This window comes from Pelophylax lessonae, assembly GCF_965119305.1.
Source record: "Pelophylax lessonae genome assembly, chromosome: 13".
In the NCBI taxonomy this organism is placed as follows: domain Eukaryota; kingdom Metazoa; phylum Chordata; class Amphibia; order Anura; family Ranidae; genus Pelophylax; species Pelophylax lessonae.
The window spans coordinates 48508413-48535365 of NC_138780.1; the positions used below are offsets into that span (position 1 = coordinate 48508413).

General features: G+C 43.4%; 1 protein-coding gene across 1 annotated transcript in view; it reads left to right on the forward strand.

Annotated features, from left to right (window-relative positions):
- Positions 1-271: 271 nt before the first annotated feature.
- LOC309569835 (butyrophilin subfamily 2 member A1-like) overlaps positions 272-26953 on the forward strand; it is a gene marked incomplete at its 3' end in the record, with an annotated part of 48012 nt that continues 21330 nt past the window's right edge. The window contains exon 1 of the mRNA XM_082275837.1: positions 272-319. The remainder of the gene's footprint in view (positions 320-26953) is intronic.

Here is a 26953-nt window from a genome sequence, read left to right on the forward strand (position 1 = left end):
TAAATATGTATATACCCAGTAAGGGTAGTTTTTGTGAACAAGGAGTAGCTTTGTGTGTAAATAATTTGCTCAAGTTTCATAATTCTGAAGTGACAAACTGAATAATTAGCTAGCAATGTACAGAAAATAATATGCACTCTAAGTTAGCTTTTTAAAAATGGCATCTGGGCGTAACTTGGACTGATTCCAAGCATTGAAGTCATAGCAGTTTGCTCTAGTAACCAGTTCCTCGGGAAGGAATGAATTCATTGTCATGCTGTATTCTTAGTAGGTCTCACTGCAGCCGTAGCAGAAGCAGAAGATTCCTCCTTGTGTTTCGGTAAGATTATAGAGAATATTTACGTAGAACTTTTGTTCACATAATTATTTCTACCAAAAATCCTAACCTGAAATATATAATATATTAAATCTAATGGGCTTCTGCAAAATTCAGCCATTTAAACATTTGTATCTTTTCTTAATGTGTTCTATTAATTCTGTTTTCGTTATGTTTTAGTCTGTTAATGTCTTTCAAGTATACTACTGGAAGTAGAACTTCAAATGGAGTTTGGTCCTTTCCCGTTCAAACCCTCCCCATTCCACAATTGTACATTTCTAGGTTTTTAATTTTTTTTTCTATCTATCTATCTATCTATCTATCTATCTATCTATCTATCTATCTATCTATCTATCTATCTATCTATCTATCTATCTATCTATCTATCTATCTATCTATCTATCTATCTATCTATCTATCTATCTATCTATCTATCTATCTATCTATCTATCTATCTATCTATCTATCTATCGTATATTTATATGGCATGAACTTTCTAAAATGCTTCTACCACTGAGCTAACACCCCCCCATATATCACTATATATAGTTTTTCTTTCACTTTCACTTTTGGTGATAACGGTCACCAGGATACATGGGGAGGGTGAATCTCCATGACAGGTGTTCTAATCCTGCTCCATGCTATTCAAACATAAAAAAAAAAAAAAAAAAAGTTTTGCTTTTAGTTATACTTTATCCCCTTCACACTGACGTAACACATATTTGTGCCCTCAGGGAAGTGGGCTTTTTTCTGTGGGGCCGCATATATGCGTATTTCCTTTTGTGCTGGGAGCACGCCACACAGCATGCTCCCAGCACAGAGACCGGGGTCTTACCGAGAGCCCTGGGCACCATACTAATGATCAGGACCTGGAACTCAGTCTCGATTCCAAGTAACCTGATCGCTGTGGTAGCCTCTGAATGGCTACCACAATGATCAGTCATTGTGAAGCTCGTTCCTGTGTTTCTCTCTCTCTGTGTGAATGGAGGAGAGAGATACATTGTCTCTCTCTCTCTCTCTGGCCCCGTTCACACTGGGGCGATCCGACTTCCCGGGCGACCTCCAAGGTCGCGGTGCGAGCAGCGCCCCGCGACCTTGGAGCGGCCGGCACGGACTTCATAACATTGAAGTCTATGGCGGTCGCCTCCGGGTCGCCCCAAAGAAGCTCCGGGCCCTTTTTCTAAGTCGGAGCAACTATTAGAATGGGTCCGCAGCTTCCCTATGGAAGGCGACCTACGGCGACCTGTGAGGCGACCAGGTCGCCTCACAGGTCGCCTTAGTGTGAACGGGGACTCTCTCTCTCCTTGCAGGGAGAGAAAAGTGTGTGTAAAAAATAAATAAATAAATAATTAAAAAAATAAAGAGAAAATACCTAGATCAAGGTTAGATCTAGGTCAGTGCCAGGGTTAGTGGTTGGGTCACGTAAGGTTCAAAGTTCAGGTTAAGTATATTTTGGGCAGGGTCTTTTTTTTTTTTTAAATTAGTATCAGTGTCAGTTAGACCCCGTTCACACTGGGGCGACTCGACTTGCCGGGGCGTCCTGTGAAGTTGCGGTGCGCTGCTCGCACCGCGACCTCGGAGCGGCCAGCACGGACGTCATATCATTGAAGTCAATGCAGGTTGCTCCAGGTCGCCCCAAAGAAGCTCCGGACCCTTTTTCTAAGTCGGAGCGCCTGACAGGTCGCCCCAGTGTGAACGGGGTCTTAAAGTGCCAGTGTCAGTTTGTTTTAGGTAGGACAAAAAAAAAAGCAAAATGGTCACTATTGTTTCTGGGCTGTACTACGGGTACAAATAACATATGTGGCATTGCTGCGATCGTCAGGAGCAGATGAATTTATTTCAGGTTGTTCTTTGGTGGTAGATTATTAGATTATGGTAGTAACAAAAAAAATGCAGCTAAATAAAAAAATGTAATTTTTCTTTTATTTTGGGCCAGTATTCCTTTGATAATAATAAAAAAAAAAAAATGAAATTATCCATACCCATTTACCACCAAATGAAAGCCCAATTTGTCCTGAAAAAAACAAGGAATAATCCACCTGGATGCACAAAGTGGTTGGGATGATATGTACGATTTTACTAACACGTGTCAAAGTTGCAAAATTGTGCTTAGGCATTAAGATTTGTTTTACCCTTAGGTGTGAAGGGGTTAAGGGATTACTCTCTTAAGTTGGCCATACAGCAGTAGAATTTCGCTTGAACATTCATACCGAAAATTCTGAAAATAGTTTGTGGGAGCATTTGAGTAAACTAATTTTGGTCAAAAGCCCTTCAAATGTTATCCAGACGTTCTTCTTCAATGGAATCCCAAACATATTAAACAGGTGTTTTTGGCCTAGGTGCATTGTAATTCGTACATTTTTTCCCTTGCAAAAACTATAGTCACGGGTTAGAACTTTGTTCATTTGAGAACCATTAAACGTTGCTCCTTCAAAGTTTCTTATCACTGCGATTAAAGATAATTATCCATATGAGCCCTCTAGGCATAAGAAAATTAAATAAAAGTTAAAAAAATGGACAATACAGAGGTAAGTGTAACTTAAAGTTCATGTGATGGTGCTGACCAGTTTGAATTCTTCTGGTTCATACTGGCAGCGCTGCAGCAGGGATTTAGAATCCCTGGACCGGTGGAGCGGCTTGCGAGAACCTTGACAGCTCAGAATCATGTGAGGAAAGTACAACAGGGACCAGGGGGTGGGAAGGGGGTCACCTTTACAGATTTTCTTTTTTGTTAAGGTGAATTAGAACTGTAAGCTGCCCATACACTGATCAAAATTTAGGTGGTTCAGATGGGACTTTTGATCAGTGTGTGGTCGCCCCTAATCAACAGAAGTCAATTGTTTGATCCAGGGCTTTTTTTCAGCTGGAACTTGGTGAAACTCAGTTCCACCACCTCTGGATCAGGCCCCCTGCTTCCTGCTCACCACTATCACTTGTAAACACAGACGTTTGGCTTCTGTGTTTACAAGTGATAGCTTGTCCCCAAGTGGCTTCCATTGAGTTCGGAAACCAGGAAAAGGTAGATGCAGGATCGGGAAAAGGTAGATGCAGGATCGGGAAAAGGTAGATGCAGGATTGGGAAAAGGTAGAGGCAGGATCGGGAAAAGGTAGATGCAGGATTGAGAAACGGTAGATGCAGGATTGGGAAAAGGTAGAGGCAGGATCGGGAAAAGGTAGATGCAGGATTGGGAAAAGGTAGATGCAGGATTGGGAAAAGGTAGAGGCAGGATCGGGAAAAGGTAGATGCAGGATTGGGAAAAGGTAGATGCAGGATTGGGAAAAGGTAGAGGCAGGATCGGGAAAAGGTAGATGCAGGATTGGGAAAAGGTAGATGCAGGATTGGGAAAAGGTAGATGCAGGATCGGGAAAAGGTAGATGCAGGATTGGGAAAAGGTAGAGGCAGGATCGGGAAAAGGTAGATGCAGGATTGGGAAAAGGTAGATGCAGGATTGGGAAAAGGTAGAGGCAGGATTGGGAAAAGGTAGAGGCAGGATCGGGAAAAGGTAGATGCAGGATTGGGAAAAGGTAGATGCAGGATTGGGAAAAGGTAGAGGCAGGTGCCCAGGGTGGAGTCTGGATGCTGACACCCCCGCCCTCTCACTGTTAGTGAAATTTGACCACACCCACTATTTGATGTGGTTTGGAGGGTGTGTGTATATGGGGGGGGGGGGTTAGGGGGTCATATTTGAGTTCCTGCACCTATTTTCTGGGGGGAAAAACCCAATTTTTGTTAAAGAAACATGCTGGAAATATTTTCTTGATCAGTGGCTGCAGTCAATCTGTGGATTCAGCTGTCAGAATACAAAGTCCAGGCATCCAATTCCTCTATCCACCTCAGGTTGACTGAAAAAATCTAATAGATGAGTCAGCTGGTTGTACTAAACGACGACCCCAATTCCTCCATCCACACATGAGGTGGGTGGCGGAATCCTCCTGCTGTGTAATTGTATTCTGACAGTGGGGAAAACTTCAAAATACACTGAACAGAATGGCACGAATTGTCCTTTATTATGGGAAAAATTATTAAACTGTGTAAAAAAAAAAAAAGAGAGAGATTTCTAAGGAATTACTCTCTGACTTTAGCTTCACTCTCTGGCAGACATAAGGAGAGAGTGACAGCGCATGCCAACAGGAGATTGATTGAGCGGTCGTGTCTTAATCCTGGGGTCACCCTAACTACTCTTAAAACTGCTTCCTCCCCACCTCCTAACACCTATGATTACTAACCCATGCAGTATAGCTGCAGGAGAGACGAGAGAGCACTCCACAATGGCTAGTAGAGTGGTGACATCACCCATAGGCTTCAATGGACCATCGGTTGTCTCCCTCTGCCGCAATGCTGGGTGAAAAAGAGGAGCTGGATCACCAGGCTGAAAATATGTAAATATACAGATCTTTCTAACACAGGTTAGTAAGCATAGGTCTTAAGATGAAGGAGGCGACAGTTTTGGTGTTGTTAGGGTTATCTTGGAATACAACTTCAATCCATATAATGAATACACAGTATATCACTATTGCAACCCTTCAAATCCTCATGACAAGCAACACTCACAGCATTCTTGGCAAATACTAGCAGGAAGCATACGGTTTAACCATTCATTACACAATTTACCCGATATTGACCAAGGTCAAAGGTTGCCATGCAAATACCTTTATTATATTGAATTTAAACAGAGTTTTACTTTTGCAATGTACTTTAACCACTTGCCGACTGCCTAATGTCTATCTACGTCGGCAGTCAGCCCCTCATGGGCAAAGTGACGTAGGTCCGTCGCTAGCCTGTGAGGCTCTAGGGAGCGAGCGCGCGCTGCCGGAGGCGCGCTCTCGCTCCTGTTTGGTCACAGACCCCCCCGCGCGTGTGACCGGCAGACCCGATGTCCACCAAGCACTTGCAATTGTCCGTTACAGCGGGAGAAAGTCAGGCGGCTAATGTAAATACAGCCGTCTGTCATTCTCCCCTGTGTAAGAATGGAGATCATATGGTTCTACTATGTAGGACCGTTGATCTCTGTTCTTACAGCTCAAGCCACATCCAATCACAGTTAGAAGCACGCCCCTAGGGACACACTTAACCCCTCCCTCTCAAAAAAGTTAACCCCTTTACTGCCAGTGTCATTTTTACAGTAACAGTGCATATGTATACCACTGATTACTGTAGTAGTAATGTCACTGGTAACCCCAAAAGTGTTAAAAATGTCAGTCAAGGGTCCGATCTGTCCGCCGCAATGTCGCAGTCCCGCAAAAAAATCGCAGATCGCCGCCATTACGCGTTAAAAAAACCCAACAAAAATGACAGAAATCTTTCCCTTAGCTAGTAAACGCAATAACTTTTGCGCAAACCAATCAAAATACGCTTTTTGCAATTTTTTTTACCAAACATATGTAGCATAAAACAAATTGGCCTAAAATGTTAAAACATTTTTATTTTTACATTTTTTTGGGGGGGAATTTCATATAAAAAATGTGAAAAATATTGTTATTTTTGCAAAATTGACGCTCCTTTTTTGTTTATAGCGCATGATCAAAAAATCGCACAGGTGATCAAATATCACCAAAAGAAAGCTCTGTTTGTGGGAAAAAAAGGACATCAATATTCGTTTAGGTACAGCGTCGCACGACCGCGCAATTGTCTGTTAAAGTCACGCAGTGCCGAATCGCAAAATAGGCCCTGGTCAGGAAGGGGGTAAAATCTTCTGGGGCTTAAGTGGTTAACTATGTGGTCTATGGCAGCCGATATTACCTCCTTTGCCACTATCACACCCAGACACATAGGAAGCCAGTACAGAGGCATTTCCAGAAACACCGCTGTCAGTTTTATTTAGAATGTATTTGTATATTGTGTGTATGTTAAGTACCCGCTGAACTAGTTATATCATTTTTAGTACTGATATATACAAAATGAATGCACAGTATATGTAAAATCTAGTACAAAATATATTTAGGAAGCAGGATTCTGTCACATTTGTCGGAAGACAATGTGACTTTTGTCATGCGATTCATTTCCTGCTTCTGAAATGCTTTAACATCCTCTCCCTCTCTTGACTCATACTTTCAGACTGTGCACATGTCCAGCTTGTGTACAATCCATCCACTGCACACACTTTATGCCTGGTTTTCTACCACCAGGCCACATCCACCAAAAGGGAGATGGAGTCAGGGATCACTAGGCACACTGTATATATTTCTAGTGTCTGTTTATGAGTAAGAAAGAGAAAACATCCAACAAAAAAAAGTAATTAAAGCCTAAAGTTTAGGTTTTTTTTCTTTGTTTAAATCATCACAAGAGACAGTACTTACAGTACACTAAATAAAAAGTGTCCCTTGTGCTGATCCCTTCTGTTTTAAAGTGATTGTAAATTCTTGTTTTTCCTTTTAAATAACAAACATGTTATACTTACCTCCTCTGTGCAGTTGGTTTTTGCACAGAACATCCCAGATCCTCCTCTTCTTGGGTCCCTCGTTGCAGCTCCTGGCCCCTCCTTCCTATCGAGTGCCCCCACAGCAAGCAGCATGCTATGGGGGCACCCGAGCGGAGCTGCAGCTCCATGTGTTCATTCAGACACGAAGCTGCCATTTGGCCCTGCCCCCCTCTCTATCCTGATTGGCTAACTGACTTTGAATGACAGCCGTGAGAGCCTATGGTGCCTCAGCTGTGTCTCAGCGAATTTAGGAGGGAGGGAGAGTCCCAGATGGCCGAGGGACTCATGGACATCGGTGGCCTGTAGTTGTGGGGATCTGCAGGCAGGGGGCTTATCAGAATCTGGAAGCCCCCTTTAAAAAGATCCTGCCCCCATCCCTATGTGAATGAGTATGGGGTACATAGTACCCCTACCTATTCATCAAAAAAGCGTCAAAAAGAAATATAAACACACACAGTTTTTGACAATCCTTTAATAAAAAAAACAACGGGGCGCATGCGCGGCGCGAAGCTGGGCGGAACCTAAAGTCTCAGCTCCGCCGGAGGGGAGAGAGAGAAGCTGCTTCCACGGGGCCAATTTGACTTTTTTTTCAGCTATTCACCTCTCGCACCCCCGTAGGAACCCTCCGTGCATGCCGTCAGCTAAAAAGAAACAACGGGGCCGCCCGCCACAGCACTCCCTGACGACTTACCTGCTCCGCACTAAGGAGGTCACAAAGATGACTAAAGATGGCGCCCAGTCACACTCCACGCTGCCTGAGGGATCATCCTCTCCGCCTTCCTCGTCCACCGCTCCTACAGGGGATCGTGAGTACACACAGGGCATCACTAAGGCAGACCTAGATGCAGGATTTGTGGCTATATATGAGAAACTGGCTGATAAATTTCAGACAGAGATCCATAAGTCCACAAACACTCTAACCTCAGAGATTGCTGCACTAGGGGGGCGCACCGATCTTCTTGAGGCGAAACATGATGAACTCTCCCTAGCTCACAATGATTTCAGGAAAGATTTTGAGCTTCTGTCAGACAACTATATCCTGCTCCAATCTCAGGTGGAAGATTTGGATAATAGGAATAACCTGCACCTCAGAGGATTACCTGAATCCATAGCTGAGCTCCCCCCTGCAGTTAATAAGCTCTTCAGAGAACTGCCCCAGACAGGCCTAAATCTGCATTTCTTTGTGATAGGATCCATAGGGCCCTTCGCCCAAAGCCTACACCAGACAAACCCCCTAGGGATGTAATTTTGTGTCTTAAGGACTTTCTGGTGAAGGAGGACATCCTTCGAGCATCTAGGAATACCCCTAACATCGTGTTGGAAGGGAACAGGATCCAAATATTCCGAGATATTTCCCAGGCCGCATTGGAAAAACGCCGCAAGATGAAAGAGGTTACTTCAGTCCTCCAGGCGGCCAGGATCAGATACAGATGGGGATTTCCCTTTAAGCTCACGGTTCCCCATAACGGCTCAGTTTATGTGGTTTACAATGTCGCTGAAGGCAAGGAATTGCTCATCAAACTGGGCCTCCTGGAGGCTCGCCAGCAAGTGACTCCCAGACTATCACCAATCTGGGCTACCACTGCCACTAGGCGAGATCAGCGCAGATGGCGTAACCCCTTCAGGGATTACTCTATTTAATCTTTTACATTCGGACTCCAACTTTGCTTATAATAAACCCACTGAATATGGTTGCACTTAGTGACTTGATATAATGGGTGCTTAATATTGTGTCCTCCTTCACGGCATGGCTGCCCTGCATAGTGGGGGGGGCCGTGGGGTGTCGGTATAGTTACGGGCTTTGGAATATAATAGGGGTGTGTTCCCCCTCATGTTGGGTGCTACGAGTTATTTTCACGTTATCTAAGTCTTTCTGTATGTTTTTTATGGCATGCTCTTAGTTTGAACAGGTTCTTGCTCCTCTCTCTCCCCTTCCGCTGGTTTCTCCCCACGGATCTGTTCGCGTTGATTCGCATCCTGGCCATGCATTGGCTCCGCAGGAGCGACATGCATTTTGGTGGGCAGGCTGCGGGTTCCCGCGAGCGGGAGATGGACGTTGATGTCCATCGGTTCATGCTTTTTTGGATGGGTTTTTTTTTATTACCCATCCCCCACAACGTTTTAAAAATTTTGATGATCTTTGTTATTATTTTAACCTCAGTTTGTTACTGTTTTTTTACAAAACGTACAGAAAAAAGAAAGTCATTTATACAGATCTATGCAATGCTCATTCTTTCACATTTCAAGTTTGACGGGCCAAAAACACTTGTGCCTTGGCCTAGACGAAATGGAGATCTTGCGATCTTGTTTAATATGTATACTCTCCTGGGTGCAATTTCCTCGGACATACCAATCTGCTGTTATGCCACCTCTGCTTTGGTGCTCGCTCCCTTTTAATCACCCTTCCATGAGTGACATATACACCTTAATTTTTTAAAATGGGGCTCAAAGTTATTTCACATAACGTCCAGGGGTTTAATTCCCCTAAGAAAAGACATAAAGCTTTCCGGCAGTATAAGCGTTTGGGTGCAGACATTATACTGCTTCAAGAAACGCATTGACAAACAACCTACATTTTTTAACGAATCCTTTCAACAATTTAAGTGTTCCACATATAACAATAAAACCAGGGGGGTTGCAATATTTATTCGAAATAGCATTATGTTTGGCATTTCCTCCTCTTATTGTGATCCTGAAAGCAGATTTCTGATACTTAAAGGTAATATATGTGGTAAACGGATTACGATTGTGTCACTCTATGCCCCTAATGATGCCCAAACCTCGTTCTTTAATCACTTTTTTGATACGCTAGGCAGATTCGAATCTCCCCATATGATTGTTGGGGGGGATTTTAATCTGACAGCCCGCCCACTTCTGGACAGGAGTAGGGTGGTGGCATCCTCTAAGGCCTTCTTCAAGAGCTTGTCTCGTGCGCTTAGTGACTCGCAATTGGTGGACGCCTGGAGGGCCCACAATATTGGTATTAGGTCTTACACTTTTTTATTCCCACCCACATGACAGTTTTGCGAGATTAGACTACATCTTTTGCACACCGGTCCTTCTGGCAAGCTCATCTGATGCTCGTATTCACGCCTGCCCATGGTCTGATCATCAGATCGTCTCTTTTAAGGTTGACAATGTTGGGATGGTTGGTTCACCCTTTAACTGGAGGCTTAACGATTCCTTGATCAACGATCCTGCCTTGGTTGCCCAGATATCCTCATCTCTAGAGGAATATTTCAGATTTAATGCGATTGGGGACACCCCTATTTCCACACTATGGACGGCACATAAAGCTGTAATTAGAGGTAGGTTCATTGCTCTTGCTTCTGCACGTAACAGCTCCAGATTGGCAGATATTAATTCCTTGACCAAGGACTTAGACCGTCTCTATAACCAAATTAATCTCTCCCCCTCCCCCGCGCTATTAGATCAAATCTCTACTAAAAGAAAGGCTCTAAATGAAATCCTCTCTAATGATACTGAAAAAGCACTTAGATGGTCTAGAGCCAAATTCATTCTTAATAGTAATTCATCCTCCTCGATGTTTGCCAAGAAACTCACACAGGCAGTTAAACCCACCCATGTCTATAAACTTAGAAGACAGGATGGTAAAATGGTTTCCTGCCCTGAGAAGGTACTAGAGATCTTTACAAACTTCTATAAGACTCTCCTATCAGAACATACCTCAACGCCCCAATTCAAATTAGATGCCTGGCTTGATAAATTACACCTCCCAACTCTCACGGTTGAGCAGAGAGATAAATTGGAAGCACCCTGTACAGAGGAGGAGCTTTTGATTATTATCAAATCATTAAAAACCTCCACCGCTCCGGGCCCGGAAGGTTTTTCTGCGACCTATTATCAAACATTCTTTTCTCTCCTTGTCCCTAGACTAACTAAACTATTTATTTGGGTACTCCAGGGTGGTAGTTTTCCAGGTGAGATGTTGCTCGCAAATATGTCCCTCATCCCCAAACCCGACAAAGATCATTCACTTCCCCAAGACTACAGACCCATCTCGGTCATGAATAATGACCTTAAGTTATTCGGACGTCTCTTGGCCAATAGATTGGCAGATAACATAACGCAGCTAATTCATCCATACCAGACGGGATTCATTCCCTGCAGACAACTTACGGACAATATCAGACTAGTGGCCAATATTATACAGGACGCTAACTCTACAAAAACTCCTGCATGCTTAGTTAGCTTAGACATTCACAAGGCGTTTGACAGCGTCAGTTGGTCTTATATGGAAAATCTATTGCCCAAATTTGGGCTGGGCGGTGGATTCATTCACGGCTTCAAAGCCCTGTATGACTCCCCCCAGACGAGGGTCCGCTTGCCGGGTTGTAACTCGGATTTTTTCCACATTAAAAGAGGCACAAGGCAGGGATGTCCCCTTTCCCCCCTGCTTTTTGCCCTGGCAATTGAACCTTTAGCATGTGCCATTGGAACCAATAACAAGATAAAGGGCTACTGTAAAGGTGACAGGGAATATAAACTTAGTTTATATGCAGATGACGTTTTATTATTTTTAGCTGATCCACATTTATCTTTACCACAGTTACTGGTGGAATTGGAAGACTTTCGTTCTATATCAGGTTTAGGTGTGAATATATCCAAATGTTCCTTGATGCCTTTGAACATGCCTTATTGGATGCAAACATCCATCAGGGAAAGCTTTTCCTTTTCGTGGTGCACAAAATAATTTAGATACCTAGGGGTCCAGATTACTCCCCATTATGATTCCCTATATTTGTCCAACTTTCCTCCCATCTTTAAAAAACTGAGTGCCCTCCTTAAGACATGGTCCTCATACTATATATAATTTCTGGGCAGAATCATGGCGGTAAAAATGGCCATTCTCCCTAAGATACTCTTCCTCTTCAGAGCCCTTCCCATTAATGTGCCCAAATCTCACATTGTTACTTTTTAGCGTGAATTATTCAAATTTATATGGAATGGGAGGAGGCCCCGGTGTAATAAACATGTTCTTTATACCCCTCAATTGTTGGGTGGTCTGGGCCTCCCTGACCTATGGTCTTATTACCTGGCTGCAAAATTTGTGCAAATGGCTCAATGGTACTCTGAGGAGACAGACATACCTTGGCTAACATTTGAGAATGATTCAGTCGCCCCCCACTTTCTGCAAGCTACTTTATGGAGCAAATTAGTTACCACGAGACACATTACCCAATCCAATAAGACACTTAATTAACCAATATTAGACACTTATATCAGCTATGGTTGAAGCATGGAGACGCATATGGGCTGTTTTCCAAGGTCCCCCCCCCCCCCCTTAGCCTCGTTTATAGCCAGTGCTGTATTTTGGCCTAGGCCAACAAGGCCCAGGCCTAGGGCAGCACTTTGCAGGGGGGCAGCAAAAAAGCCACCCCCCCTCCACCTGAGACTCTATTGGCCACTGCTTGCTAGAACCGCCTCTCTCACCCCCCTCTCTCCCACCCCCCTCTCTCTCTCTCTCTCTCACTCACCCCCTCTCTCTTCCCCCTCTCTCACCCCTCTTCTCTCTCTCTCTCTCTCTCTCTCTCAATCTCTCTCACCTCCCTCGCTCTCTCTCACCCCCTCTCTCTTTCTCTATCCTCCTCCTCTCTCTCACCCCCCTCTCACACTCCCACCCCACTCTCTCTCTCACCCCCCCTCTCTCTCTCATCCCCCCTCTCTCTCTCAGATTTACCCCTCTCTCTTTCATCCCTCCTCTCTCTTTAACCCCCCCTCTCTTTCATCCACTCTCCCTTTCGTCCCCCCTCTCTTTCATCCACCCTCTCTTTCATCCCCCCTCTCTTTCATCCCCTCTCTCTCTCCCTCCCTCCCTCTCTCACCCACCCCCTCTCTCTCTCCCTCCCTTCCTCACCCACCCCCTCTCTCTCTCCCCCCCTCCCTCACCCACCCCCCTCTCTCTCTCATCCCCCCTCTCTCTCCCTCCCTCACCCACCCTTTCTCTCTCACCCCCTCTCACCCCCCCCCATGAGATCTCAGGGGTTCATGCTGGGACTTGTAGTCCCTCAGTTTTGGAAGGAGTCACATCCGTTAAAAAAGGAGTGGGGAAAATTTACATGGGGGGGGGGGGGGGCGCCCAATTTTAGTCGTGCCTAGGGCAGCACAAAACCAAAATACACCACTGTTTATAGCCTGTATAGACACTCAAATTCTCCCTCTAAGTAAGGAAGAATTGCAACCCTGGCTTTCTAGAGGCCTGGTTTCCCTTAAAGCCCTCTCGATATGCAATACCTTTTGTTAATTTGACCAACTCAAGAATATACATAAACTCCCTACCTCAGCAACGAATCACTATAATGTTATAAAATAATTATTTCAGTCTCAATATGCCTAGTCACTACACCCCCCCTATACTCCATTTGAAAACATATGTTGCTCCTTCCCCAGGGGTAAGGGCTTAATTTCATTATTATATAACCACTTCAACAGTTTCTCCGTACCTGACGAACATAAATATATGACTAAGTGGGAGGAGGACTTGGGGTGCACATTTTCGGTCCTTGAATGGCAGGTTATGTTGCGTAATCTACGCAAATGCACACGCTCTAATGCTAGTAGGGAATCTCCTCTTAAATTGTTTACAAGGTGGTATTTGACACCTTCTCAGATACATACTTTCTGCGACTTGGTATCTCCCCTTTGCTTCAGAGGTTGCGCAGGGGAGGGCACCTTCCTACACCTTTTTTGGAATTGTAGTCACCTACAACCCATTTGGGATAGGGTTAAGCAGTTGCTTCCGTCCATAGCTGACCCAGGTGTTACCCTTTCCCCAAAAATGTGCCTTCTCTACTCACGTGTCCCCGGGGTTCCTGTTCAGAGGTCTAGACTATTTCACACCTTGATGTCCTCCATTCAGTGGATGATTGCCCTAAATTGGAGATCTGATACTCTGTTCTGGTCTCAGGTCTTATCCAGAATGGAGAGCATCAAGCTCTCAGAGAAAGTATTCCATTCCCTGCACCGTTCTATGCTAGCTTATTATGCTAAATGGGATCCTTGGGATCTTGCCATTCAATAGATTTGGTTAGGACTCTTATACTATGTGGTTTGATATGTGGTTTATGTACTCTTTATCTGCTCTCCAGCATGGCTGACCTGGTTGACATGTTTGAAGTTTTGTATAATCTGCTCCATTGTAATATGAAGACCCATGTGTGAAGAGCATCTGTCCATTTCGGTCTCTATTTCTTCATTATCTGCTCCTGTATATTGCATTGCATTTGTTACGATCTGTATTTTTTATTTGCTTGTATATGACTTTCTAATAAAATCTTTTGTAAACATAATAAAAAAACAAACAAACAATGCCCCAGATGCATGCTGGGTCGGTGACGTCACAAGGGGTCGGGATAACCCAGCAATGTCACCTGGTGGTCCCGCCCCTTACCTATATAAGAACTGTCAAACGGCAGAGCCTGCAGTTGGCGGTTAGCCTTTGTCACAGGTTGAGCTTTTTTTTTTATTTGTTTGAGTCCGGCGGTGGCAGCAGGCGTCATGAGTGACAATGGATCTACATTGTTTTTTTTATTTTTAATAAGGGAATTGTCAAAAACTATGTTTGTGTTTTTATTTCTTTTGGACACTTTTTTTTGGTGAATAGGTAGGCGTACAATGTACCCCATGCTCATTTACATGGGGGGAGGCTGGGAATGGGGGGTCCCCTTGTTAAAGGGGGCTCTTTTATTCCAATAAGCCCCTTGTCTACAGACCCCCACAGCCACATAGAATGATCGGTAGGACACAACCCCCAAACAAAGTGGATATGTAGGCAACCCCAGACAGTATGTGTGAATACAAAAACTTTATTGGTCTTAACAATATAAATTCCACCACAGTAACATTGTACTTATGAACCTCCACCCTTCACTAAAAACTACAGCATTGAAGGGTGGAGGTTCATAAGTACAATCCCCTGCCCCCCCCCCCCAATCCATCTGTAGGTCTGAATATAGGTGCTGACCCACCCTAATTGATGGTGGAATGACTAATGTTTAAATTCCCCCCCCCCCGCCGACCAGGTTGCCACTGAAAAACACCAGTTTATTTAGTTCCCCATCAACATAATATCCCCCTCCCTGCTCAAAAGCACACCCCCATGTTGAGGGCAAGTGGCCCGGTATAATTCGGGGGGGGGGGGGTGGCTGCATGCTCGGATAGGGGACTGGCATGGATTTTGGGGGGGTAACATTTTTTTTTTTTAATGGCATGGGATTTCCCTTAAAATGCATACCAGCCCCTTTATTGGGTGGGGGGGACCTTAGCAATGTTTTTTTTTTTTTACATTTTTCTATTGCCGGCAAATTTTTTATTTTTCATTCAGCTGTCAGTGGGTTAGCCCTTTTAGAGGTAATGACTCCTCTGGTGTTAAGGACCCCGCGGCCGGCTTCCCAGCCCGCTCCCAAATAACCAGCTATTTACTGTGCCCTGACTGTGCTTTTCCCAATCAGGGCTTTGAATGCACTGTGCAAGCATCCTGCTGAGTGCCCCACAAATTCATCTGTTCGCCCAACTCTAGCGCAAAATTCATCTTTTGCTCAGTACAAAACTGTTCGCCCAACTCTAGCGCAGATATTGAGCCATCAATTCAAAATTTGTAACCAGCCAATCTTCCAGTTATTATCAGAGATGTATAGTAATTAAGTAGAACTACTTCACTACTGTACTTAAGTACCGAAAGGCGGTATCTGTACTTTCCTAGAGTAGAATTTTTTTCTCCTACTTCCACTTTTACTTCACTACATTTTTTCAATGATTTCAATACTTCTACTCCGATATTTCTTTTTTGTGCTGCATAGTTACTCGTTACTATTATAAAAATTACCACTGCCAGAACAGTAGATGGCAGGTTTCACGAAGCTCAAAACATGTGTATTATCAGCGCATACGAAAATAAATGCTACTGTATTTATAAATAAAAGCTGCATTTGAAATATTAAAAAACAATATGATGTTCAAACTTTTGACTTCTTTCTTTAATAACTACATAACACAGTACTTGTACTTTTACTTTCAGTACTTGAGTAGCAAAATTTAAAAAAAAACTACTTGCAATACTTAAGTACAAAAAATGTTGAATACTTTAGTACTTCTACTCAAGTCACTTTCTGATCGAGCACTTCCACTTCTACTCAAGTCACTTTTTGATCGAGCACTTGTACTTTTACTCAAGTATGGGTTTCGAGTACTTTATACAACTCTGGTTATTATTAGCATTAGAATTAAAATGCTGAATTAATTCAAAAAGCCACAACAGCACAGGCAGCGCTATAGAATAAACTAAAAAGGTAATCCTGAAAAGTTCATATATATATATACAGTCCATAGAGGGATGATCGCAGTGAGTCCCAACGTGACAGGTGATATGTGAAAGATGAAATCAAAACTTGATCCTGAACAGAATCCATCAGTGCCTTCACCACACCTATGAGCTCCTCACCCCTTTGAAATAAAACTCACCAGATCACTTTCTTACAGCTGTGACCTACTCTACTCTACCAGGGATCGGCGTGGCTTGCACAGGCTCAGTGCGTTTGTCTGAAATAACAAGTTTCTTGGGAGGGAGTGTGTGCTTGGAAACGCCCTCTGGGTGGACTGAGGATGCTGAGCCCTAGAACTTTTGGGTGCGCAGCCCTAGAGTTGTTACTGGCGTGGTTTACTCTTCCTGCGTCCTTCATACAATTACTTCGCCCTCACCTCTGGGTGTGTCTACCTTTTAGCTGAACCTGTATTTGGATTTATGGACTTTGATGTCGCACAGTTTTTTTGGATTGTTGTACATACAGCTATAGTAAATTGGAGTGGTAACATACAGAATATCCCCTGAAGAAGCCTAACAATCGGCGAAACATGTCAGGATTGTCATTTCATGATTACCATCTATTGTAGATCCTGTCTGTAGATATCCAAAATGAATTGATCCAATGTTTTGATGAGCTGGAAATGATTTTTTCATACATATCTTTTTTTTGATTACTATTTTTAATATGAATTGATCAAATAAAATAAATGAATTTTAGCTGATGTTGTAATTTAGGTTATTGGCACCTTAAAAATCCCTGCTCTTTGTTTGAGCATTCTTTTTCATGTTTAGTCCAACATTGATGGGATGCAGTGCCTATGAGATCTCCTTTGACCATTATTTCCAGTTCTAAATTCTCCACTTCACTGACAAGTGCTTATTTCTTCCGGCTCCATTTCAAGACTCCCTTGCAGACACATTAACCCTTTTTAGGACCAAAAACCCTATAATCAGGGTTTGGAGGCTTTTTCCCACCAAAAGTCATTCCAAAAGTAGCAAGGTCAATGGAGGGAGCCAGGGTCATACACAAGAGATAAGCAGAAGCCAAGTCGGGTGGAAAGAGCCAAGGGTTAAGCCAGGAGAAGGTCAATCAGAGTCAGGAGCAAGCCGGGTCACAACAGGGAATCCAAAAAAAAAGTACAGGTGGCACAGGAACACTGGGAAGCTGACGATAAACCAACAATGAGAGGCACTCCACAGCCACCTTTTATAGGTCAGCAAAAGGCTCCATCTGTCACGCATTGCGTACGCGCTTTTGACAATTTGCGCCATTGCGAACGTCGGTATGCCATGCTTACGCCAGGGCGTACAGAAATGCGACAGATGCACTGAGAACGTCCATTAGCACTACTGGCAGTACTGCCAGCTCTCTCACGGCCAGTTCCCTTTACAACAGGTGACCCAAACAATTTAGTTCCTTCACTGGCAGATGTGCCTGATGGGTGTGCTGTATAACCTATGTTGCATCCGCAACATACAGTATACAGTGCTGTTTCGGCAGCAGGACAGGAACTTCCTGTCTCACTCCTGGAACAAAATTGAGTGGGGCTGAGTGCTGCTCAGCCATTCACAGGAAGCCTTGTATTCTGTGAATGACTACAGAACTTCCTCTAATTGGCTGAGGCAGTGATCGAGACATCATCCACCCAAGATTTTCTTTTGCACTGTCTGTCTGCCTTCATTCCTCTTTATCAGCTTTTCTCTACCTTTTTACCAGAGGTACCCTTGAAATAATTTTCAGCTCCAGGAAAGCCCTGTTAAAAATTATATCTACAGTTCACAATTCATCAATGTGATCAGTAAATTGTAGATACAGATATGAATAAAAGAACGATACATATTATTAGAGCCTTTTAAACCCAATATTAGAGCATTTTACACCCAGAGTGTATCGATTTACAACACCCTACTGATAAATTATTTTACAACAATATTCATGAAATAAAAAAATGGCCAGAAAAGAAACACAGATTGTAAAAGATGTAGTGTCCCCATACATTACAGTGGAACAGTGCCCCCTGTACACTGGTGCACTGTACACTGGATATCAGTGCAAAATTGTCTCCTTACATTAATGGGCAGTGTAGGTGGGAGGTCAATCACTGCTCATTGCTTGAAGCAGACTTTCACATCAAAATTAGACTTTTCAGCACTGTAATACACTCTCCTGTTTTTGGGTTCATTTAGCTTTATTTTTTTTTTTTGTTTCTGTCCAGTCTGCCCCCTGCCTCTGTTCTTGCCTAGACAAAAATGCAAAATCACTGCCCCTGCAGCCTCCTGGGATATCTACACTACACATCCCAGGATATTTTAACTGAGGCATCAGGCAACGTTGGTGTAAGAACCTGAAAAATGTGGGGACCGAGAAAAAAACTTATATGGGGGCAGGTTCCTCTTTAGGGAACTCCTAGCAACCTATGGGGGGAAACATCAGGGTTCCACTCTGGTTGAGAAAAGCTTCTCTGTATTAAAAATGTCCTATCCAATTTCTCTGGCTTGGGTTACTCTTTGTTCAGCACTGGTTCTGCTCAGACATTTTTAGAGCACATGCCTTTTAATAACTTTGCTTTTCTTTTATTGTGGTACATTGTGGTGCCTCACCTTCAACATTACTCTCCTTTTTGTTTGTTTACTGCCCAAAACAAGTTCCCAAGTGCTGTCCACAGGTACATCATTATTGTTTCAGGGCCAATATGCCCCTTTTTCAAGCCTGGCCTGGAAACAGGTTGCCTATCCCCCCCAGTTTCCCCCTGTCATAATAGACTAGACTGCTGGTCGATCCTACTTCAGCTCTACCGACTTGTGCCATTTCAGTGCAGCTGCTCCAGTTCTTGCTCTCAGTTCCTGCTGGCTTACTTAACATTGGGAAGTATGTGGATTCTGGCTCTTTCATTTTCACCCCACTGGTGCTTGCTGTGAACATGTACAGGCTCATGTGATGTGCTGGTACCAGGCTGGATGTCCTATTTTTAACATGTAAGTGGATGCTAAACAAGACCTAAATACCAGTGGTGTCCTGTATTGTGATTTTTGAAGTATATGAAACAGACTACCTTGATGTGATCCTGTGTCCAGTGTGCAACCAGTGATGGTTCCTTGGTGCATTACGAATGTGGATTTATCTATCAAAACATGCCTTACATGATCACTCTATGATTTGAGGGTCATGTAGTTCCGGTAAGCCTATTATGAAACATTTGTGGTGAAGGTTGGCTCACAGGCTTAGGTTGCCCATATTGTCCTCTGTGTGGATCACTGAAGAGGATACACAGACTTTGTTATACACTGTTAATTTGGAATATTTTGCATGTTGGTGTTTTACATGTGTACAGGGAATAGCACATTTTTATATATTGACATAGAAAGTAATCGTGTATAGGAATGAACTGGCCCCCTTAATATGTATCTATTGTAGGGCCGGAGCTACCATAAAGTGGCTCAAACAGCCGTCTCATGGTGCCAGGATGCCAGGCGCTAAAGCAGCTGGGGGTGTGTGCAGTTTAGTAAATCTGACTGTCTTCTTTCATGTTGAAGTGATACAAACGGCTGTGAAGCCACCTATCGCTTTCACCACCACAATGTGCCACCTTTCCCCCCTACGCTACCCCCCCCCACAATGTTCACCGGGCTGTGCTGTCCCACCTGTTGGCACGGTGCTACCATGGCGGGGGTTGCTGGGAAGGACTGCGGGAGCTGGTCCACTCAGCCTCCCTCCTGTCCACAGACCAGGAAGTGACGTGTATGACGTCACTTCCTAGACCGGAGCTGTCATTCTCCATGGTCAAGGTTGGGGGAAGCAGCTGATTGAACACGGCTTGTCTTCCATCAGCTGTGGTGGATTAGAGAGGAAACATCCAGGGTCTAATAGTCCCCAGGTGTCTAAATAATGCTATTGATCCCCTATGTGCTAGCAATAAAAGTTATGTAAAATTAAATAAAAATTAAACCAAAAATGTTTTAAGCATATAAGGAGACATATAGAAAAATGTAAAACATTTTTTAGAGCCCACCCCACGCACCTACAAAAAATGCATGTTCGCTTAAGTGGACAAAAATCCTTGCACCGGCCCTAATGTAAGATTCTGGTACCTTCGGTACCCTTCCAGCCCATTTCTTCCGCATATACCTGCCTGTTCCTTTAAATGGCATGACGTCATCACTAGGCGCCGCTCTGAGCGGCTATTTCAATCGCCGGCTTTCACTCACAAGGTTTTCGTTCAACCAGCTTGTTACACAGCCTTGCCCGACGCTGCCGAAGCCTCCAGCTAATTCCCCAGTATCTGGATAGACCGGAGTCTCGCTACTTGATCCTGTATCTCGCTACTGATCCTGTACCTCATTACCGGACCCCTCATCTTTCTAACCAAACTAGTGATAAGTACCCCACAGGGGATTCCTTCCTATCTACTCTTGCATACTAAAGACTGTTGCTATCTATGCACTACTACTTCTATCATCTGCACTACTACATAGATTGCTAGCTCTTGGGTCTACTACCATCTATATCCTTGCACTGAGTTAGCCATTCCTGTACACTTCATCTGCTGTCCCCTACCACCTGTATTTGTACATAATTGCTAACCTATCTGCATAATACCTATCACCATCTGCTAACACTCCTGAACATTACTATTGAGTGCCTATCATTGCTATCACTACTCACGCCTGTCCTTTCAGCACATCACCTCTATACTATCGTATACAACCTATCACTCCAGGAACACCATATCTGAGTGTCTGTATATTTGTATGCTGAGACAGGCTGGGCCACAATGATGAGTCTGGAGAGTTGGATATGGTGATTCAACACATCTCTACACGACTACTGAGTGGAATTCTGCAGCTGCAAATCCAGTTCACTAACCAAACGCCGGAGCGTTACAGATTGAACGAACCAGAAAAAAAAATGGATTCAGCAGAATTAGCCACAACACAAAAGGTAGATGCATTAATCCTTTCCCTTACCGAAGTGAAAAATGAAAATCAGACTTTGAGACAGCAGATAGCCCGTGTTTCACAGCTTACTGCTGCTCAACCTCGTGAGCACAAAATAAACCCTCCTCTAGTGTTTACAGGTGATCGAAAAAAATTTAGTGAATTTAAAAACGCATGTCAATTGCTTTTTAATTTAAAACCTCGTACTTACACTACAGACTCAATTAAAGTCTGCACCACTATATCATATTTGTCGGGTGATCCACGGGCTTGGGCAGACTCTCTCTTTGAGAAAAATGACCCCCTTCTTAACTCCTATCCTTTATTCTTAGCAGAACTCGCTAGCTTATATGAAGACCCAAATAGGCAGAGTACTGCTGACAGCCAATTAAGGGCTTTAAAACAAGGAAGGAGACCTGTTGAAGACTTCGTAGCAGAGTTCAAAAGATGGACCCTTGATTCAGGGTGGAATGATGCATCTTTGCAAACCCAGTTCAGACTCGGGTTATCAGAAGCCGTTAAAGACGAGCTCGCCCGAGCGGATTTACCTGGCACTCTGGATGCCTTAATACAACTCAGCATCAATATTGACAGGCGACTGCGAGAAAGAAAGGCTGAGAAAATGGGAGTACCATTATCTAATCCTTCTCGGGTTTCGCCCGTTGACTCTACTCCTATGGAGGTAGGAACCATACGCCCACCATTATCGTCTACTGAACGAGCCAGGAGAAGATCTGAAAATCTCTGCATGTACTGCGCCTCCCCGGATCATTTGATAAGCGTCTGTCCCCTTGTCCGCAAAAAAGAGGGTGAGTGTTCACATGTCTTGCTTGGGGGATTAACGACTTCTTTTTCTAATCCCTATCTTTTTATTCATTTGACCTTACAGTGGGACCATAAGAGGATCACCACCAAGGCTATGATCGACACAGGATCTTGTGGGAACTACATTGACACTAGTTTTGTTGCTTTAAATAAAATACCTATTATTTCAAAATCTAAACCTGTCTCTGTTAGTTTTATTAACGGTATTCCGTTATCTTCTGGTCCAATTACCAATCAGACACAAGCACTCCTTGCTACTGCTAACGAGTCTCATGCTGAGACCACCACTTTTGATGTATTATCTTCACCACATTTTCCCATTATTTTGGGACTTCCCTGGTTACACATACATCAACCAACCATTGATTGGAAAACACGGACTCTAACCTTCCCCTCTCACTACTGCGAGACCACGTGTAACCTCCAATCATATAAAAAAATCCTCTCCATGGTGTCAGATGAAATTTCACCACCCCCATGTTATCAGGATCTATCAGAAGTCTTCCTTGAGAAAAATGCTCAAGTATTGCCTCCCCATAGGGACTACGATTGGTCTATTGATCTACTCCCTAATAGTAAACTACCTTTCAGTCATGTTTATCCTCTTTCTCAGGATGAACTTTCTCATCTCAAGGAATACTTGAACGAGAATTTAGCGAAAGGGTTTATTAGACCCTCTACTTCTTCCACAGCTGCAGGACTTTTCTTTGTCTGCAATAAGGATTTAAGTCTCAGGCCTATTATTGACTATAGGCAATTAAATACCATTACGATAAAGGATCGCTATCCTTTACCTCTCATTCCCAAACTCATTTAACAAGTGCGCGGAGCTACCTACTTTTCAAAATTGGACCTAAAAGGGGCATACAACCTCATCCGAATCCGTAATGGGGATGAGTGGAAGACGGCATTCAGAACCAGATACGGATTATTCGAATATCTAGTGATGCCTTTTGGGTTGTGTAATGCTCCCGCAGCATTTCAGCGATTCATAAATGACATCTTCAGAGACTTACTTGATGTTTGTGTTGTGGTATATCTGGATGATATACTCATTTATTCTCAGTCCTTGTCCGAACATGTAAGACATGTAAGACTTGTGCTATCCAGATTACTCGCACACAATTTATACGTAAAATTGAAAAAATGCCTATTTCATAAGGAAGAAGTACTATTCCTAGGATACATCATATCTAAGGACGGAATCAAGATGGATATGAGCAAGATATCGTGTATACTGGATTGGCCTGTACCAACAACTCGTAAGGCATTACAACGTTTCCTTGGATTTTCAAACTTCTATAGGAAGTTCATCAAGAACTTCTCTTCTCTTGTGAGACCGCTCACACAACTTACAAGTGTAAAGAAACCATTCAAATGGACTGAAGAAGCAAATAAAGCTTTCCGCTTGTTAAAATCAAGCTTCACTTCTGCTCCCATACTTCACCATCCAGACCCATCCCTCCAATACATCCTGGAGGTAGATGCGTCAAATATGGCTGTAGGAGCAGTTCTTTCCCAACGACCAACGAATACTTCACCACTCCACCCGGTTGCTTTTTTCTCTAAATCACTAAGTAGCCCAGAGGTGAATTACCCAGTGGGTGAAAAAGAGTTGCTTGCCATAAAACTGGCACTAGAAAATTGGCGACATTTACTCGAAGGTACTCGATTGCCAATACTCATATATACAGATCATAAGAATCTCCAATACCTTCAGACCAACAAGACTCTTTCCCACCGACAGGTACGTTGGTCACTATTCTTCCTAAGATTCAACTTCCTAGTGACCTACACGCCTGCAGACAAAAATAAAAAAGCGGATGCGCTATCACGGCTAACCGAAGATAACTACGCCGAAATCCCTTCACTTCCTATAATACCCCATGACCGTATTATTGGTGTTGTTCGTTCCTTGAAGGAATAAATTCTGCGCAGTATAGGACTGGATTCACCACCATCACAACTAAGTGCTGATGCAGAAGGCTTCCTCTACTTTAACGACAAACTCTACATACCTCCTGGTATGCGTACCAAGATCTTGGAATTATCACATGACGTACCTATGGCAGGATATATGGGTATGACTAAGACACTCAATTTGCTCACCAGGCAATTTTGGTGGCCTGATATGAAGACGTCTGTACAAAAATTTGTTTCCTCATGTGACATCTGTGCAAGGTCCAAAATTGACACTACAAAACCATCTGGACTACTTTGCAGTCTACCAATACCCAAAATTCCATGGGAAGTTGTGTCCTTAGACTTTATAGTAGAATTACCACCTTCCAAAGGATTTACTACCATTCTAGTGTCAGTGGACCATCTGACAAAGATGGCACATTTCATTTCTATTCGCAGACTACCTTCATCTAAGGAAACAGCGGAATTACTAGTGAAACATGTGTTCAAGCTACATGGAATTCCAAAGACTCTTTTATCTGACCGAGGTTCACAGTTCATCTCCAAGTTTTGGCAAGCTCTATGTCATATACTACGAATTGAGCGAAAACTTACTTCTCCCTACCACCCTCAGACCAATGGACAAACTGAAAGAGTCAACCAGTGCATTGAACAATATTTGCGTTGCTACACCTCATATCTACAGGATGATTGGGTGGACCTCCTCCCTCTGGCAGAATTTGCTTACAATAACGCAACCCACAGTACTACTAAGCAAAGTCCATTCTACCTAAACTATGGGTTTCATCCCACACTTCTTCCACCACGCATCCTACCATCAAGTAACCCAGTAGCCTCTGACTATCTTACCCAAATAAAAGACTCTCTGGGTTTACTTAACACCACCATCTCGCATGCTCATAGCCAACAAAAAAGATACTACGACCTCCGTAGAAGACCTACTCCTCAATATGCTATTGGGGATCTCGTTTGGCTATCTACGAAAAACTTAAGGTTAAAGATCCCCAGTAAAAAGCTTGGGCCTTTGTTTCTAGGACCTTTCCCAATTGAGAAGCTCATTGGGAGAGCTGCAGTTCACCTCACCTTACCGGCAGATCTTAAAATACACCCCATCTTTCACGTGTCGCTACTGAAACCACATGTTCCCAACCAAGGAATAAGACCTACCATTTCGCCTCCACCTCCAGTACAAGTTGAGGGCGGAGAAGAATTTGAGATTAAGGAGATTTTGGATTCTCATATCCACAGAGGGAGACTCCAATATCTCATAAGATGGAAAAACTATGGACCCCAAGACGACACCTGGTTGGATAATTCTGACGTTTATGCTCCCAGGCTTATACGAAGGTTCCACTCCAAATACCCGGAGAGACCAGTGCTATAGGCCTTCCGGAGCCGGCCTTAAGGGGGGGTACTGTAAGATTCTGGTACCTTCGGTACCCTTCCAGCCCATTTCTTCCGCATATACCTGCCTGTTCCTTTAAATCGCATGACGTCATCACTAGGCGCCGCTCTGAGCGGCTATTTCAATCGCCGGCTTTCACTCACAAGGTGTTCGTTCAACCAGCTTATTACACAGCCTTGCCCGACGCTGCCGAAGCCTCCAGCTAATTCCCCAGTATCTGGATAGACCGGAGTCTCGCTACTTGATCCTGTATCTCGCTACTGATCCTGTACCTCATTACCGGACCCCTCATCTCTCTAACCAAACTAGTGATAAGTACCCCACAGGGGATTCCTTCCTATCTACTCTTGCATACTAAAGACTGTTGCTATCTATGCACTACTACTTCTATCATCTGCACTACTACATAGATTGCTAGCTCTTGGGTCTACTACCATCTATATCCTTGCACTGAGTTAGCCATTCCTGTACACTTCATCTGCTGTCCCCTACCACCTGTATTTGTACATAATTGCTAACCTATCTGCATAATACCTATCACCATCTGCTAACACTCCTGAACATTACTATTGAGTGCCTATCATTGCTATCACTACTCACGCCTGTCCTTTCAGCACATCACCTCTATACTATCGTATACAACCTATCACTCCAGGAACACCATATCTGAGTGTCTGTATATTTGTATGCTGAGACAGGCTGGGCCACAATGATGAGTCTGGAGAGTTGGATATGGTGATTCAACACATCTCTACACGACTACTGAGTGGAATTCTGCAGCTGCAAATCCAGTTCACTAACCAAACGCCGGAGCGTTACACCTAATCTATTGTATGTTGGCAATACATTGCGACGTACTCACAGAAGTGCTCCAGAACTGTGCATGGTCATCTGTACTGGGCTAGTATGAATATAAAGGATATAGCGTGTTTTTGTCAGGCTGGAACATTCTGAGATATATACGTATATATATATATATATATATATATATATATATATATATAGTATATATACATATACATATACATATACATATATATATATATATCTTTCACAGGCCTTTAGGTATATGTTACACGATTTTTGTAAATTAAGTTGCGCTAAGTATGATAAATGGAGATGTAAAGTCCAAAAAGTCCCAATAATAAATGATGATGACAAAATCCTAGATGTAGTCCTGGACCAGACTCCCTTAAGGGTATAAGCTTACCAGATTCAGGTAAGAGAGAAGCAGATGCTCTATAAATCTTGTCACCTTGATAGAAGATCCAGGCCCACGTGAGCGATAGACTCAATGGTCATTGGATCATGAAAAAAATGTAAAATACGCAATAGCGTAAAACCCAACAACTAGGTAAATATCACCAATGTGACTTGAGGATAACATGTGTGTAAATTAAACCACCACCAAAGATCACTATTGTCAGTGAACAAGTGTATAAATGAAGAAATTGATATGTGTTATATACCCCTTACCAAATAAAAATAAGGGTTGATGCAGATAAACCAATTAATATAGTCCAGCTGAAGTTGCCTCTTACCAGACGACAATGATAAATAAGCCAAAGTGAAAAAAACAATGATGAGAGATAGGTGTAGAACCATCACCAGCCAGATGAGCCTCTTACCATGTGAAAGCAAAACCAAGTGTGTAAAAATCAAATTCCAATAAGACACCAAGATTCAGTAGCGGAAAAGAACCAGTAGGGGTCGCCTCTTACCAGATCTTTTGATCAACCACGCCTGTATGTTATTAAATGGTTGGGGGTCCGACCATAGACTTGAGCAACTGATCCTCAGATGTTCCC